Below are 14,540 nucleotides of genomic sequence, written 5' to 3'. Positions count from 1 at the left end.
ATTGACGCCTCGAAAGGTTATGCTGAATGTTTGGTGGAATTGGAAAATAATCATCCACTATAAGGTGCTTCAGCCTGGTCGAACGATTGATTCTACATTTTACTGACAACAACTGATGAGATTGAAGCAAGCAATCGCAAAAAAACGGCCAAAACTGATCAACAGAAAGGACTTCGTCTTACATCAGAGCAACGCTGGACCACACACATCTTTGATGACTCGACAAAAACTGGGAGACCATCGGACAACCATTTGTTTCGGTCAATGCTTAACTCCCTTAATGGTGTAAAGTTGGCATCAAGAGAAGCCTGTGAAAATTACTTGTCGCAGTTTTTTTCCGAGAAACAAGAAAATATAGAATAATGTCTCTAGTGGAAAAAATGACAAAAAGTGGTCGGCCAAAATGGAACAAATTTGGTTCATTAAAGTACAATATAAAGTTTGATTACAAATACGAAAAGACTTTTTCGACTACCCTATATATTATATACATAAGTGATCACCATGACGAGGTGAGTCGGTTTAGCCATATTCGTCTGTCTGTCCATTCGTTCGTCCGTCTTTATATATGCCAATTAGTCCCTCCGTGTTTGAGATATTGTTCTGAAGCTTTACAACCATTCTAATCTCATCAAGAAGCTGCTCAGTTGTCAGGCTGCTGCTATAGGACCACTATGGCATAAACACATATCATACAAACTAAACGATTAAAGTGTTTGTCTGGAAAACTTTTTCATTTGACAAGATATTTTTACCAAATTTGGTCAGGGTTATTGCGCAACGCTGCAATCTTTGTAGAAATCATTCAGATCGAGTCCTATAGTTATCGTACACATGAAAGTTCTTCTAGGGAATCCTTTGTATTTTTGAAGGGTATTATAGCTTCGGTCAGCAAAATGTCCTTACCTTTTCTGAGGTAGTTGTTTTTTTGTTTTCTTGGATTAGCATTGAACTTTAGGAATTCCTTTTGGTTTGCTTAAAATATTGTTAAATAAATATTCTTAATGTTCCATTATCCTGCTGTTCATTATGCAAAGTTTCCTCTCATACTCTCGACGTTTCGACAGATTTCTGTAGATTTGAGTTACGCTGTTGTAACGTGACAAGTTCCGAGCTCAAATATGGTAGAACTTAATCCTGAATTTGGCATGGCACTTCATCACTTTGCTTATCAGAGTCTCTGAACTATGTGTTCTATGAGATCTTTGTGGCGCATTTTCTAGCTTTACAGAACGCTTGACGGTCAAAACAAGCCCTAAATTACTTTCTGGTTAGCAATGCATCATCTTTTGTTTTTGTATCTTCTTCTTCTTTTATGATTGTTTTTGTATCACGTATGCAATATTTTCTCGTTGAAATTTAGCATAAATGCACACATACATATGTGCGTGATATAACAATGAAATTCGAATTTTTGCCAAATTATGCTTCATTTCTCTCTTCAATCTTAGTAAATTTACCTCCGTATGTTTACACATTCATTTATACATATTCATTCGTATTCAGTTAGCACCAGAAATTCTGCCTAATTGTCCGAATATTCCCATTGTGCCATAGAAATAAGTATGTGTGTGCTTATTTGAAACGGAAAGTTTCCAACACGCTGACGTTTGCAGAATTTCTTTTATTTCATTCTCTTTTAGCTTCATTTGATTTAGACAAATATTATATTAGATGTGTGTGTTCGCTTTAAAGCCATTTTGAGCTAGCTTTTTATTCCGGGAGCTGCTTTATTAAGTGCAGACTTCATCTGGCATATTTTCGGAATATTTTGTGCTGAATTGACAAATTTGTTAGAAACGGAGAGATGTCTTTCTTATTTTTCAATATTTTTCCGATGTAAATATGTAAATAAATTTATAGTTTTGCGGAGAGAAAATAGTTATTTAGGTCAAACCATGATTGCAAAATAGTTTAAAATAAGGCAAATATGTTTGAAATTTTTTAATTTGAAAGGTTCTTCTAGCATATTTTAATCTGTGAAATCGGTACTTTTACTTATGGTCTTAAATTTGTTTTTCCGAATTTCGTTTCTTAGCTTTTGTAATAAGTTTTTAATTGTTTTTGTTTTGGATTTTGTTAGAGAGCAAAGTTATTTCAAATTTTGTATTCATACTCTCTTGATTCGTTTTACTAGAGTATAATAGTTTCGGCTTACGGTAGTTTGTAGCTATTTAAAATAACAGTGTTGGTGTATGGAATTCAAACAAAGCCAAAAAACTGTTTTCAAGAGGAATATAGATGACAGATGTTTTGTAAACTTTGAGAAATAGTCGTAGTCTTGCTTCCTGGCCTGAAAGAAAGCGGTACTGTCCGCATAGACTTTAGACTTTACATTTCCCCCCACAGAAAAAAGTCAAATGGTGTGATATTACACGATCTTGGTGTCCAATCGACTGACTCAAAACGTGAAATTATCAGCTCACAGAAGTGTACTCTCAATAAGTCCATTGTTTGATGCGATGTGAGAGAAATGGCGCCGTCTTGTTAAAACCAAATATTGCCGAGATCACGGAGCATCAATTTCAGGCATCAAATAGTCGGTTATCATGGCGTGATAGCGGTTGCTATTGACGGTTACGTTCTCGCCGACATTATTTTTGGAGAAATACAGCTTGATGATTCCACCGGCCCACAAACTACATCAAATCGTTGTTTTTTTTTCGATGAAATGACAGCTCTTGGATTTTTTCCGTTCCTTTCCGTACGTCAGTCCGAATTGCTGCGAACGGTGTCGAATAGACTCTCCAAAATGAACATTTTTGGTCACTGTTTTCTATATAAAAATTGATGATAACATGCAGAAAACGGTACATAACTTCCAATAGTTATAAATTAATTTTTCAATATTTTACGTCCAGTCTTCTATATTTAGCTTAGCTTTATTAATAGGCTGGATTCTGTTTAAGAAAGTTGTAGTTATTTTAAAAAATAGTGAAACATAGCTGAGGCGCTTAAAGTCCATTAAAATAAATTCAATTTAGAAATGAAATACTTAAGAGGTTTAATTTTAAAACTTTTCCACGCAAACAGTTAATAGCAAAATTTAAACTAAATTTGTAGCACCTAAAAACTTTCACATTCGACTTAAGCCACTTTTCCAGTTCAGTGCATAAATATGCTTTCTCACATAATATAATAATGAAATTTCCGTCTGCAAAATCAATTTCATACTTTTTAAGCAAATTTCCATAACTCAGCAGTTTCAAGTAGTTTTCCTTTTATCACGAAATCTATTATTTGATTATTATTTATTTACATCTACAATGAATTTGTGTGTGTGTGTGAGTGTGTTGGTTAGCTTTGCTATTATTCGCGTTGTTTTTGTTGTTTTTTCTCGCTACTTTAGCAAGCGAAGAAATTCATTTGTTCGACGGCCATCATTTGGTGGCATTAAAAATTTATGATATTCATTAAATTTGCATAACTTTTAGCCAACGCAGGCAACACAGCGACACATCGAAGCGCTGGCTCAGCAGCCACGTCCCACTGACCTCACCGACGGACCGCCACTGACATTATAAGCGCACTTAGTCTCCGCAGAAGTGGCGCGGCTTTAAAGTGAAGCGCCGAATTTCGTGCAATTTTATTCAAGATTTTCATACTTGGCACAGCTGTCAAGCATATTTTGCAAAAATAAACAACAACAACAGCAAAATAAATGTGGAATTTAAAGTGGCGCAAGCAAAAAGCGACTTAAAATTTTGCTAGCGACACTAAAAACTACATAAATTTGATAATTCCATGCACACACTAAGCTGCCAGCACAGCTGGTGTTAATATTTTTGCAAGAAAAATAAATTATTTTTTATTCAATTCCTTTGTGAGCTGTTCAATTCTTTTGTTTCAGTTTGATTTATAATTTTATTTGCTTAACTTAACTTGTTTTTGTATTTTATACAGCATTAGCAGAAATCAAAAAATCATTGAATCAGCTTAATTTGTTTGTTGTTGTTTTGCTTTTTACCATTTGTTGTATCAAAGCTTTTTCCTCAAATTTATTATTAATTAATGCTAAATGAAGCGCTCGTTATCGAAGCTTTTAGCAATATTAATCAAAAGACTTTGAAAGTATAAAACAGAAAGATAAATAACCAGAAGAAGTTAGAGCAAATACCTAATAGAGACCGGTTGCATCTGATTCTGACTTAAAACTTAAGAATTCGTGAAAAATCTGAGTGAACAAGATTATTTTATAAAAAAAATGGCATAAAGTCACGGCATTCAACATCTAGACTCAACCTTAGCTTGCGAATGGGACAAGAAATAGGATTAACCCCTTTTAGAATGTCGTTAGGATTGAGATGATGTTGGAGTAACAACCGTCAACAACGACTGACGGGCTATTGTCTGCTATTGTCCCAACTGTCCGGTTAAAGTTCTGGCAAACCTCAGAGTAGTTTCCCTCCTTTACGCTGGACGGCTCTGCAAGCCTAGTTTCAAAAGACTTTTCGTGAAGACTTGTCTTGACCCCATGACCAAGGCAACATTGAGGCCATTAAGGGCAAATATCTCTTGAGGATGCAATGAACCAACTAAGAAAAAAAAAACAAGAATTCAAACGCTGACCGGAAGGAGGTCAAGAGAAGTGAAAGGAGGTTGGAACCGATAGCCAGATCTTTTCCAGTGAGAAATACTACGTATAGGGCTAACGACAGTTAAAGGACCGCAGCGTGCTTAGGTTTAGGAATTCCGATGGCAGGTCTCTCGGGGAATGAAAGTTCGGCAATAGAGGTCGGAAAGCAACATTCTATCAGATTCATGTGGGGCTTTCAAGAAGATCAGATGCTTATGAAACATAACCTATAATCAAGGGACATGAGAGGATGCCTCCCTTCATAAAATACCTCGATTGGAGCACTTCCAGATTACCAATGCCTATTAAATACTACTACTTCCTGGATTAAAATACTACTATTTCCTGGTACATCTCTTTGGAACGAGAAAATACTATCTTCCGCAGGCATTGTGTTATATATCTTCACTACTCAGACAAAATTAGAAACACGACTCGATCTTGAGCCCTGGGCTTTAAGAGATCGTCTAAATATGACCCTTCGGAAAATAATTAATTTTTGTAATTTTTTTTTTTTTTGTGGAAATTTAATAATCTGTCCGGTTTTTAGCAAAAAGTATCGAATTTGGCTCTTTTTTAGACAGTTTTTCGTAGAAAAAATAGGACGATTTCGAAAAAAAAGCTTCCATAGGGTGATGGAGAGTGCCGTTAGAAATGTTCTCTCCAAATTTGAACTAGATATCTTCAAAACAGTTCCTTTGAGAGTGAAACCCGTTTTGAGAAGCACCGGTGATGCAAAAATTAAAGCAGCGTAAAATAAGAGATGCATATTTAAACCATTTCTCTAAAAGATCAACTTTTGAATATGCTTTACTTTTTTCTTAAACTTTCTACTTCAAAGCCAATAAAATTTAGGGCAAACAGTTTTCGAATCTCAATGCAGTAGTAAAATGTTTAAAGCCCTTCAACAATAAACTCTACACATTTTCTTTCGCCAATTTTCTTTGCCGCTCTTCAAACGTTTGGCCAATGACTTCTCATCATGTCAGCGCTCGGCGATACCTAGACTTTTGTCTATAGCGCTTCGGCCCGCGCCACGTCGCCATCTGAGACGCTAAGACAGGCAGACAAATAGTCGAGACGCAACCGAGCAGTTTGTGCTACTCGATTTGCATAGAAATGTAAATATGCAAGCTGCGAAATCATTTTAATGCCGTCTAGAGAGTAAACAAAAAGGCATAAAATCAAATAAAATAAAAACGAAATGAAGTGAAATAGACTTTCGAAGTGAAAAATCGAGCAGAATCCGTAGATGAAGAGGCAACGTCATCTAACGTAATCAACACAATTAGAGCAAAGTTTCTTACGTTGATTGACTGCACGGGGAATACGAGTAAGCCACAGGGAGTACGTCGAGCCGAAGTGCACACGGCTTGGCGGTGAAAGTTACATAGAAAGCAATAAAACACTTCTCAAAGATTGCATGCAGACGGGCTTTATCGTTATTGAGCTTTTTGTCGGAATATTAAAATGTTTCTAATAAGCAGGATTCGGTTCGTGAATGAAATAGTAAATTTTTTTTGATAATTTTTTTGTTTTTCAATTTATTGATTACCATCTGCTCAAATTTCTTCTGGAGATAAAAAAACGAAATTTTCACATTTTTTAATACCAATCCTTATTATCGCCTTCAAAATAGGCTTCTGATTCAATACAAGGATTTTGATGCTAATCAATTTTCCATACACCTGTTATAAGCGTCCACTGCGATGGCCTTCATTGTTTGTTTTTTTTTTCGGTTTAGGCTCATTTTTGGAGCGCATTCGCTAGTTTATTGAACATCTTCACTCAACTCAAGTTACATTGAGTTTGATGAATGTTGGATCCTCAGCTACGTTGTCAAACTTCAACTTATCTTTATATATATAAATCTTCTGACCGTGTGTTTGCATTTGAACTGCTCCTAAACGGATGGCTTTGTGTGATTCGAGAATGGTTTAGGTCAATTTGGCTTTAAATGTTTGACCGATGGATGGCGCTACCATCGCAGTCAATACATCTATGGGTAGCTATAACATTTTCTTCATACCTGCTAACAAGATAGTGGCATAAGTTGATAAAAAGGTCTATTAAAATTTGAGATATACAGAAATCTTTTCGAAGCATTGCACAGAGTAATGTAATATTTAAACGGGAACGATGAATACATATATGCGTACAATTTCAAATTGATCCTTCCTGAAAAATAATAAAATTGCTAAATATTAAGAATGATAGAATAGATCTGCAATCAAATACACAATGCAATGAATTAAAACTGTTTATCATTCGATGAATAATATACCACGGGCATCCCAAAAGACTGATGCCATTTTGCAGCCGATTTTTTTGTCTTTTCCGCTTGAGAACCGTTTCTTAATATTCCACTAGGCTGACAATCGATTGGAATATCATCTAAAATGAAAGCGGGTCCTCTAGTTTTTTATATATTTCGAAATTTCCAGAACGAAAGCGAGCGAACCATTGCTGTACTGCACAAACTGATACAGCATCGTCTCCGTGAACTTCACAAATTTCATTGGTGGCTTGCGAGGCATTCTTCCCTTTTTTATACAAAAACTTCAAAATATAGCGAATTTCTTCATTATTTTCTCTCAATTTTGAACAGCTGTAACTGTTTTCAAATTCCCCGAATTAAATTTTTTTTGGCTAAATGGAGATTAAAATCTCACCTTTCCAACACTATTTGGTATGACACAATGTGATTTGTAGCACTGGATATATACAACTGAAACAATATCTATTGATAAAATACGAAAAGAATTTTTCGACTACCTAACCACAAACAAAGTTTTGTGTAGTTGCTTGGTTATAGTACCATCTAGGGGTGCTCTTTCGAGCCTAAATTTAATTTCAATATAATCAGACAACATTTTCTCATTTCAATTATGGGAATGTGATTTCGAAATGAACGCACGACGTTCAAGGACTCTCAGGTAAAAATACAGACCTTTTATTGCGAAAATATGTATGTTTTTATGAAGGTGAGTGTGTCAATATGCTTCTTAGCAATTAAAATCGAATTTAAAAACATTTAATTTTCTATGATTTTCATGCGTAAATAATTGGATATTCATACATGTCATATACATATGTATGTATGTATATACGCTTCCACTGTCACAGTAGCTTTCGTGTTTTCGAAGAATGAGCAACAAAATTGCAGAAATGAAAAACAAAAAACAAAAGAAAAGCTTAAAAAACAGTCTGAAAGGCGAAATCAAAAAAGTGCGTCAAAATAAAATGCGAAGGCTTTATATCCCAGAGCGCAGCAGTCGTTCAAGAAAACACCAAACAACAACAGCAAAATCTCGTGCGAAAACAATTGAAAAGCGTCTCGTAAAAAATGAAAATAAAAACTGGAAATTTCTCTCGTGCGTGCGCCATTTGCGTGCCAGATTTTTGCCGCCTGCCGGTTGCACTCCTTCGCACGCAGGCAAATACCCAAATTCATGTGTAGATTTCTGGTAAATACTTTAAGAGACCCGGTGCGCAAGTTAAGTATTAACTAGTGGTGATGGGAGAGGGGCTTAGATGTGAGCGATAACACTTCCCTTGTAGTTCTCAAGAGCTTAGCGAATTCTCCACACTTCTCCAAAAGAGTCAACTAGAAACTAAACACAAATTAGTCAAATATTGGATAGTCGAAAAAGTCTTTTCGTATTTCTAATCAAACTTCATTTTTTTTTTATTTATAATGAACTTTAATGAACCAAATATGTACCATTTTGGTCGACAACTTTTTACTATTTTTGCGCTAGAGACATTATTCCATCAGTGTAAAACTTTTCTGCGACAAATAATTTTCACAGGCTTCTCTTAACGCCAACTTCACTCCTTTAAGAGGGTTTTGCGTTGACCGAAACAAATGGTAATTCCATGGTGCAAGGTCAGGGCTCAAAACCTCCAAGCCAAGCTCTCCCAGTTTTGCCGAGTTATCAAAGATGTGTGTGATCTAGCGTTGTCCTAATGAAAGACGAAACTCGTTCTGTTAATCAGTTCTGGCCGTGCTTTTCGATTGCTTGCTTTAATCTCATCAGTTGTTGATAATGAAATGTAGAAAAATGTGGAATCAATCGTTCAACCAGGCTGTAGCAGCTCATAGTGAATGATTCCTTTTCAATTCCACTAAACACTCAGCATAAACTTTCGAGGCTTCGTCAACCTTTCGTCTATCCTGACTTTGCGACCATTTGTTGAGCTTTTTTTGATGTCATCTTATTGAGCTTATCTAAAGTCAGTCTTTAAGTAGTTCGTTTCTCATTTCGCAGGCTTGGAAAGGCATTTTTTGCAATTGTAGTACAGGTTGTTTGATCCAACCGAAAGTATTTGAGTTCAACATGAATCGCGTCTTTTGAGAAACAGTTAAAACACAATATTTATTTGTCATGCCTTGAGCAATTAATTTCCAGCTCTTCGCCAAGCGATTACGAACTCAGCGCAGTTCACACATTTGAAGCGATTTGACACCAACCGGCTTCGCTGTCTTCACTACACTTTAGGCGCATTAAAATTCTACTCTTAAACCACACGCCTTGATATCGTTCGCGGCAGACTAGACGCCCTCTCCCCCTCACATTTGAGTGTTTTTTACACCTACCCAACAGCAAGCAAACGCTTCGCAAGTGCAATTTACATTAACAGCAGCAAAAGGTAAAGAATAACAATAACAATAATAGAATGGTAAAAACATAAAACACCTGAATATATACATATATTATGTATGTAAAAAAGTATATATATTCGGGTATATTGATACATATGTAAAACGTATATGCTACGTATAATTTAGAGGTTAGGGTGAATTTTAACAAAAAGTTTGAATGTGTGTGTGTACGAATGCGCTCGCATAAAACAAATGACAGGAAAATCTATGCTGACATACAAGCAAATAAATAAGCTTTTGTACCCAGAAACATACACACATACACATACATTGACACATACATATAAAACCGTGTAAGTAATAAAGCATACCCAACATTTATAGGCATTGAGGTGTTGGCATAAGGGCGAAGGGGAAAAACGCAATAAAGCTTAAGGCATACAAAGTAACGGAAATGAGCAGCCAACAGCTCGCAACACCCACCGACACACACAAAAACACACCCAGCAACAAAGCACTAACGAAGCCAAGCCGTATATGTGCATTTAATTGTTTTCCCTTACAAACACATGCAGTTTTTTTGTGCCGTTAGCAAACTTACTGCACATACATACATATATAAATGAATGGGTGTTTGCTTGTGTTTGTGTGCCGCTTGTTCCACAGTGAAATTTGTATTGTCATTGCCACAACTGTTGCATTGCAAATCGAAAAATCAAAACAGCAAGTAAATTGAAACTAAAAAAGGGAAATAAATAAATGGAGAGTCAAAAGGAAATGAAATGTGCTCAGCCATGCATTTGAAGTGTCTAAAATGAAGAGGAAGGCTGTAGAATGAAATCGAAAGTTAACAAGAGCTTTAGCTTTCACTTAAACCGGGTTTTGTTGATTTTTTTTTTTTGCGTTTTTACTTTCTTTTTTTCACTTCCATGTTCATAGCCTCAACTTTGCTTTAAGTTTTATCGAAGTTTGACTACAAAAAATAAAAAAATGCGAGTGTGTATTTTGTGGGTACGTTAGGACGTGTTATGTGCGGTCGAAATCGAACATAAATACTTTCGTAAAGCTTAAGACAGAAGTTGCTTGAAATTTGTAGATCGAGATGATCGTACTTCGTGATATCTTCCTTTTATAGAACAGCTTGCCCTATTTATTTGGGCCAAAATAGCTTTATTCATTCTTAATCCACAAATGGTATAAAAAAAATTTGAATTAAAGTTAAACACGAACGAGCAGGGGCGGATCCACGGGGAGGCAACTGCGGAGAGTTCCTCCCTAAAAGTTCAAAGTTATACATTATTTTCATCATAAGTGACACCTCGCGAAGAAAAGGACTTTGAGTTGCAAGTACAAAATTATATAGTTCCTCCCTACTCTGGATTCGCCCCTGCAAACAAGCCAGATTCTTCTTCACCTGATTTCTCCAACGGAGTGAATGTCTTCCTCATCCCCGAAAACAGTCAAAGCCGGAGTGGTCTTTTCCATCCGGATCTGGTCAGCGCAGCTTCTATTTCTTAACTGTTACAGCTCTTCGTTCCATCGAATGTGGTATTCGCCGTGGCCAATGCGCAGGGACAATAAATCTTCCGCAAAACCTTTCTCCCGAATATCCATAAGACCGCCTCATCAGATGATGTCATTGTCCATACTTGCTCACCTTATAGCAGAACGGGAATGATGAGTGATTTGTTGAGTTTGGTCTTTGTTCGTCAGGAGAGGACTTTACTTTTCAATTGCCTACACAGTCTTGGCAAGAGTGATTCTGTTTTCCATTTCGAGGCTGACATTGTTGTTCGTGTTGATATTGGTTTCAAGATACACGAAACTATCTACTCTGTTTAATACACTGTTGCCAATTTTAAGATAATTTCATAATGCCACTCACTGCGAAGTCTTCGTCTTTATTGGCAAAAAGCTAGGACAGTCGATTTTTACAAGCTTCTCTTGACGCGAATTTTTCGCCAGCAAAAACATGCGCCATAAACAAAACAGATAATAATGACGTGGCGCCAGATTTGGACCACATTGAGGACGTTTAATAAGTTCCCAGCCAAACTTCCGGTGCTTCTAGAGGGAACATAATTCCTCTACTTTAGGTCTATGCAGGCCATTTCTGAGCGATTGCTTTCTTCAGGCGATCCAATAGCTGGAGTTCCGAACTTCAATCCACTAAACCTAATCTACTCCAGACTCTCCCACGGAACCAACTAATTAAGCATTACTTCGTGGGAGCGATAAGACATTTAAGTCTTTTCTATGGCACAGGCTGACGGATGCCTAATCTGCTCAATATGTCTCAGTTTTGTCATGATTGTGGCTGCCGTTCGCTGACAGCTTTCCAGTTCTCAGTGGACTGACACGTGAGGGGTTTTCACCGTAAACCCACCACCGAGTGTAGTTTTAAGTTTTTCCCTTAAAAAGTGAGGGTAATAAAGGAATACATGCTTACAGTCTTCAAAGCAATCTGAACACGTCGATTCGGACTAATGTCATGCTGGAATCTGTACAGATAGCTTCTAAAGCACCCATATCCACTTATTATTTGGGTTAGTTGGGAATCCAGGTGCCCATGTCGTCTGTCGATCCATGAATGAATGTCCGGTATTAGTTCGTAGGTCCACCGTCCTTTGAGTGAGGTCCTATAGCTGACAGAACAGGTCTGAATTGAAAGTTTGGCCATAAAAGAGCAGCTCATAGTAGAAGATTCCCTGCCAATCTCTCTGAAAACAAAGCAAACTCGTCCGTCTTGGCTTGGTCACCGTTTGCGCCAGTTTACACGATTCGACCCTTACCCTAGTAAGTTTACACTTCAGAAATTGATCGAATTAGTCGCGATTCAGCAACGCTTCACAGATGGATGTCACCCAAATATCGCGGTTCTTTCTGCGTTATGTAAAGAGTTCACAACGCTTCATCGCACCAAAATATATTCCACGCTAGTCACTCCTTCACATTGAAAACGCAATAAACTTCAAAGTCCCTTGAAATGTGTGGTATAATATAATAATTTTGTTGCGAAAGCAATACCAATTATTTCTAAACCGTTACAATAACTGTATCAGACCTCCGCCGACTCATGCATTACCCTTTGCATTATCACACCAAAACATTTCTGTAGAACGAGCATTCAATTCACCGACAACAGTACTAGGTACACGCTGTTCCACTCTCTGAAAGCTTGACTTTCAATGTACTTTATTTATGTACTTCAGTACTTTCCAATGTTAGCGTGTACATTGAAATTGTTGTTGTTTACGACTTTTACCACACAAATCTAAATAAATGCAAATGCAAATACTGTGAGTGTGGCGGCGGCAAGTCAGTTAGTTGGAAATTCTAGTGAGCAGCAGTTTTATTGTCGACTAGTTGACAATCACTGTGGCACAATGTGGCTTTAAGCCAACAATACGGTATGGACCATACACACAAACAATAAGGGACCTACTACACAGCTGTATTGATGGTGTTGTGTCTTTGTCATTAAAAGTTAATTGAAAATCGTTTTTTATGGCGTCAACGAGAGCGCTACTAAGTATAGATGTCTATATGTGGACATACGTATAAACCTAACTGCACACAGATACGCTATAAGTACTTAACTGTGAGTAAAATTTATTCCTCTTAGTTTCTCTAGTAGTAATACACGGACGTAGAAAGTTTTAATAGACTTTACAATATGTCACACTCCAACAGCGAGACATAAAAAAGAGAATATTAAGTACTTCGGATATACAATTTCTGAGCAGAGGGCGAAATCTACTAGCAGATGTCTAACATAGTGTCTTATGTCACCAGATTAATCCTTGGTGTGCTTTGTTTTAATGAATAGAAAAATATTATAGAATTAATTGGTACATTTGTTAGACAGGAACTCACGTTAATCTCGAAGTGTGAAGCCTTAAATCTATCAAGAAATAAATCGAATAGAACAATTAGCATAGAAAAGTTACTGCTACTAAGTATCGTATATTGCTGAACTATTTTATAAAACAAGAAAACGCATTGAGTTCGGCTGCATCGATGTTAACGTGCTATAGAGTTGTATTTTTTATAACATAAGGGACCTAGATTAAGAGCTTGATTGGCTAGTTTATATAACTATGTTCGTTACTTATAGCCTTCCTTTAGGGAATATCCCAATTTCGTGAAGATATCTATGTATGTAGTCAAATAAAAAAGCTTTCCAAGTAAGAACTTGCTTTTAATCGTCAGACTGTATGGCACTATATGATATATTGAACCGATATTGGCAGTTCCAACAAATAAATCGATGCCTGTAGAGAAAAGGACGTGTAAATGGCAGATCGTCGAAAACTCGAAAACTAAGAGACAAGCTGGCGTACATTCCGGGTAAAAAAAGGTCTGTGAATTAGAGATATTTGTCGCCAGTCAAGTCATATTTCTGTCATTATTGCCGTCAAACTTCCAACTAATTTAAAAATGATGACTTATGAACACAAATCTTTTATTTTCTTCAAGCGATTTAGAGCAATTGCGAATATCAATTATTATTTAAAGCAAACTATGACCGCACTTTTCAAGATCAATTGATAGAAGTGTCATTTGAAATATTTTCAGAGTCAAATAGTCAGTTTTTTGTCATTGAATTTGAGTAAAATTTTTTTGTTTTTATAATAAAAAAGAAATTTGTCTTAGGTTTCCTCACAAAATTTCATAAAAATCGGTGTCTACGGAGACAGCTAAGTTTTGTCAGAAAGTTTATATTCATCATTGTAGATCGTTGCAAATCGGATTCGGATGTTCGTCACAGATTTTGACAAATACTCTTCTTGTGAGTTTTATCTAGATTTTAACAGATGGCTCAGCTTTCTCGTTCCGCGACCTACCACCTCAGTTGGGTTAGGTTAGGGTGGATGGCTAATCCTTCAGCACGACGGAGCATTACACTTAGATTGTTATGTTCAGTCCCTTGTGAAGCCAGGCGCAAAACATCTGTACCAACTACTTATAAATTCAACTTTTACTTCTACCCTCGACCTATAAAGTTACTCCTTGATCCATCAGCCAGAAATTAGTTAAGTACTCAGCTGACGATAATGCCCAAAACATCCGATGGATACAAAATATTTGTTGTCTGAAATGGCCTATGAGATAAATAGTGAGAAGAGAGAGAGAGAGAGAGCAAAGATCCTGAGAGAGGGAGAAAATATTCAAAGGGATAGAGAGAGAGAAAAGATCCTGAGAGGCGGAGGAAAAAAGAGAGAGTGAGAGAAAATACCCAAAAAGGGGAAGTAGAAGAGTTTCCTTAACTATAGTTTACATTTTTGGCTCCTTAGAGCAACCAGTTGCCTCAATGGTGCAATGGTCCATTCAACAGTTTCATAACAAATGATGTCA

At 36.6% G+C, this 14,540-nt stretch overlaps 1 protein-coding gene across 2 annotated transcripts in view; it reads left to right on the top strand.

Moving 5' to 3' along the window:
* Nucleotides 1-14,540, top strand: part of LOC105230771 (uncharacterized) — a 130,781-nt gene that overhangs the window by 86,345 nt on the left and 29,896 nt on the right. The gene's annotated exons all lie outside the window — the stretch shown is intronic.

The sequence above is a fragment of the Bactrocera dorsalis genome, chromosome 1 (genome assembly GCF_023373825.1).
Source record: "Bactrocera dorsalis isolate Fly_Bdor chromosome 1, ASM2337382v1, whole genome shotgun sequence".
NCBI classification, from domain to species: Eukaryota; Metazoa; Arthropoda; class Insecta; order Diptera; family Tephritidae; genus Bactrocera; species Bactrocera dorsalis.
Note: the sequence above shows the minus strand (reverse complement) of the source record. Positions and strands in the feature narration are given on the sequence as shown.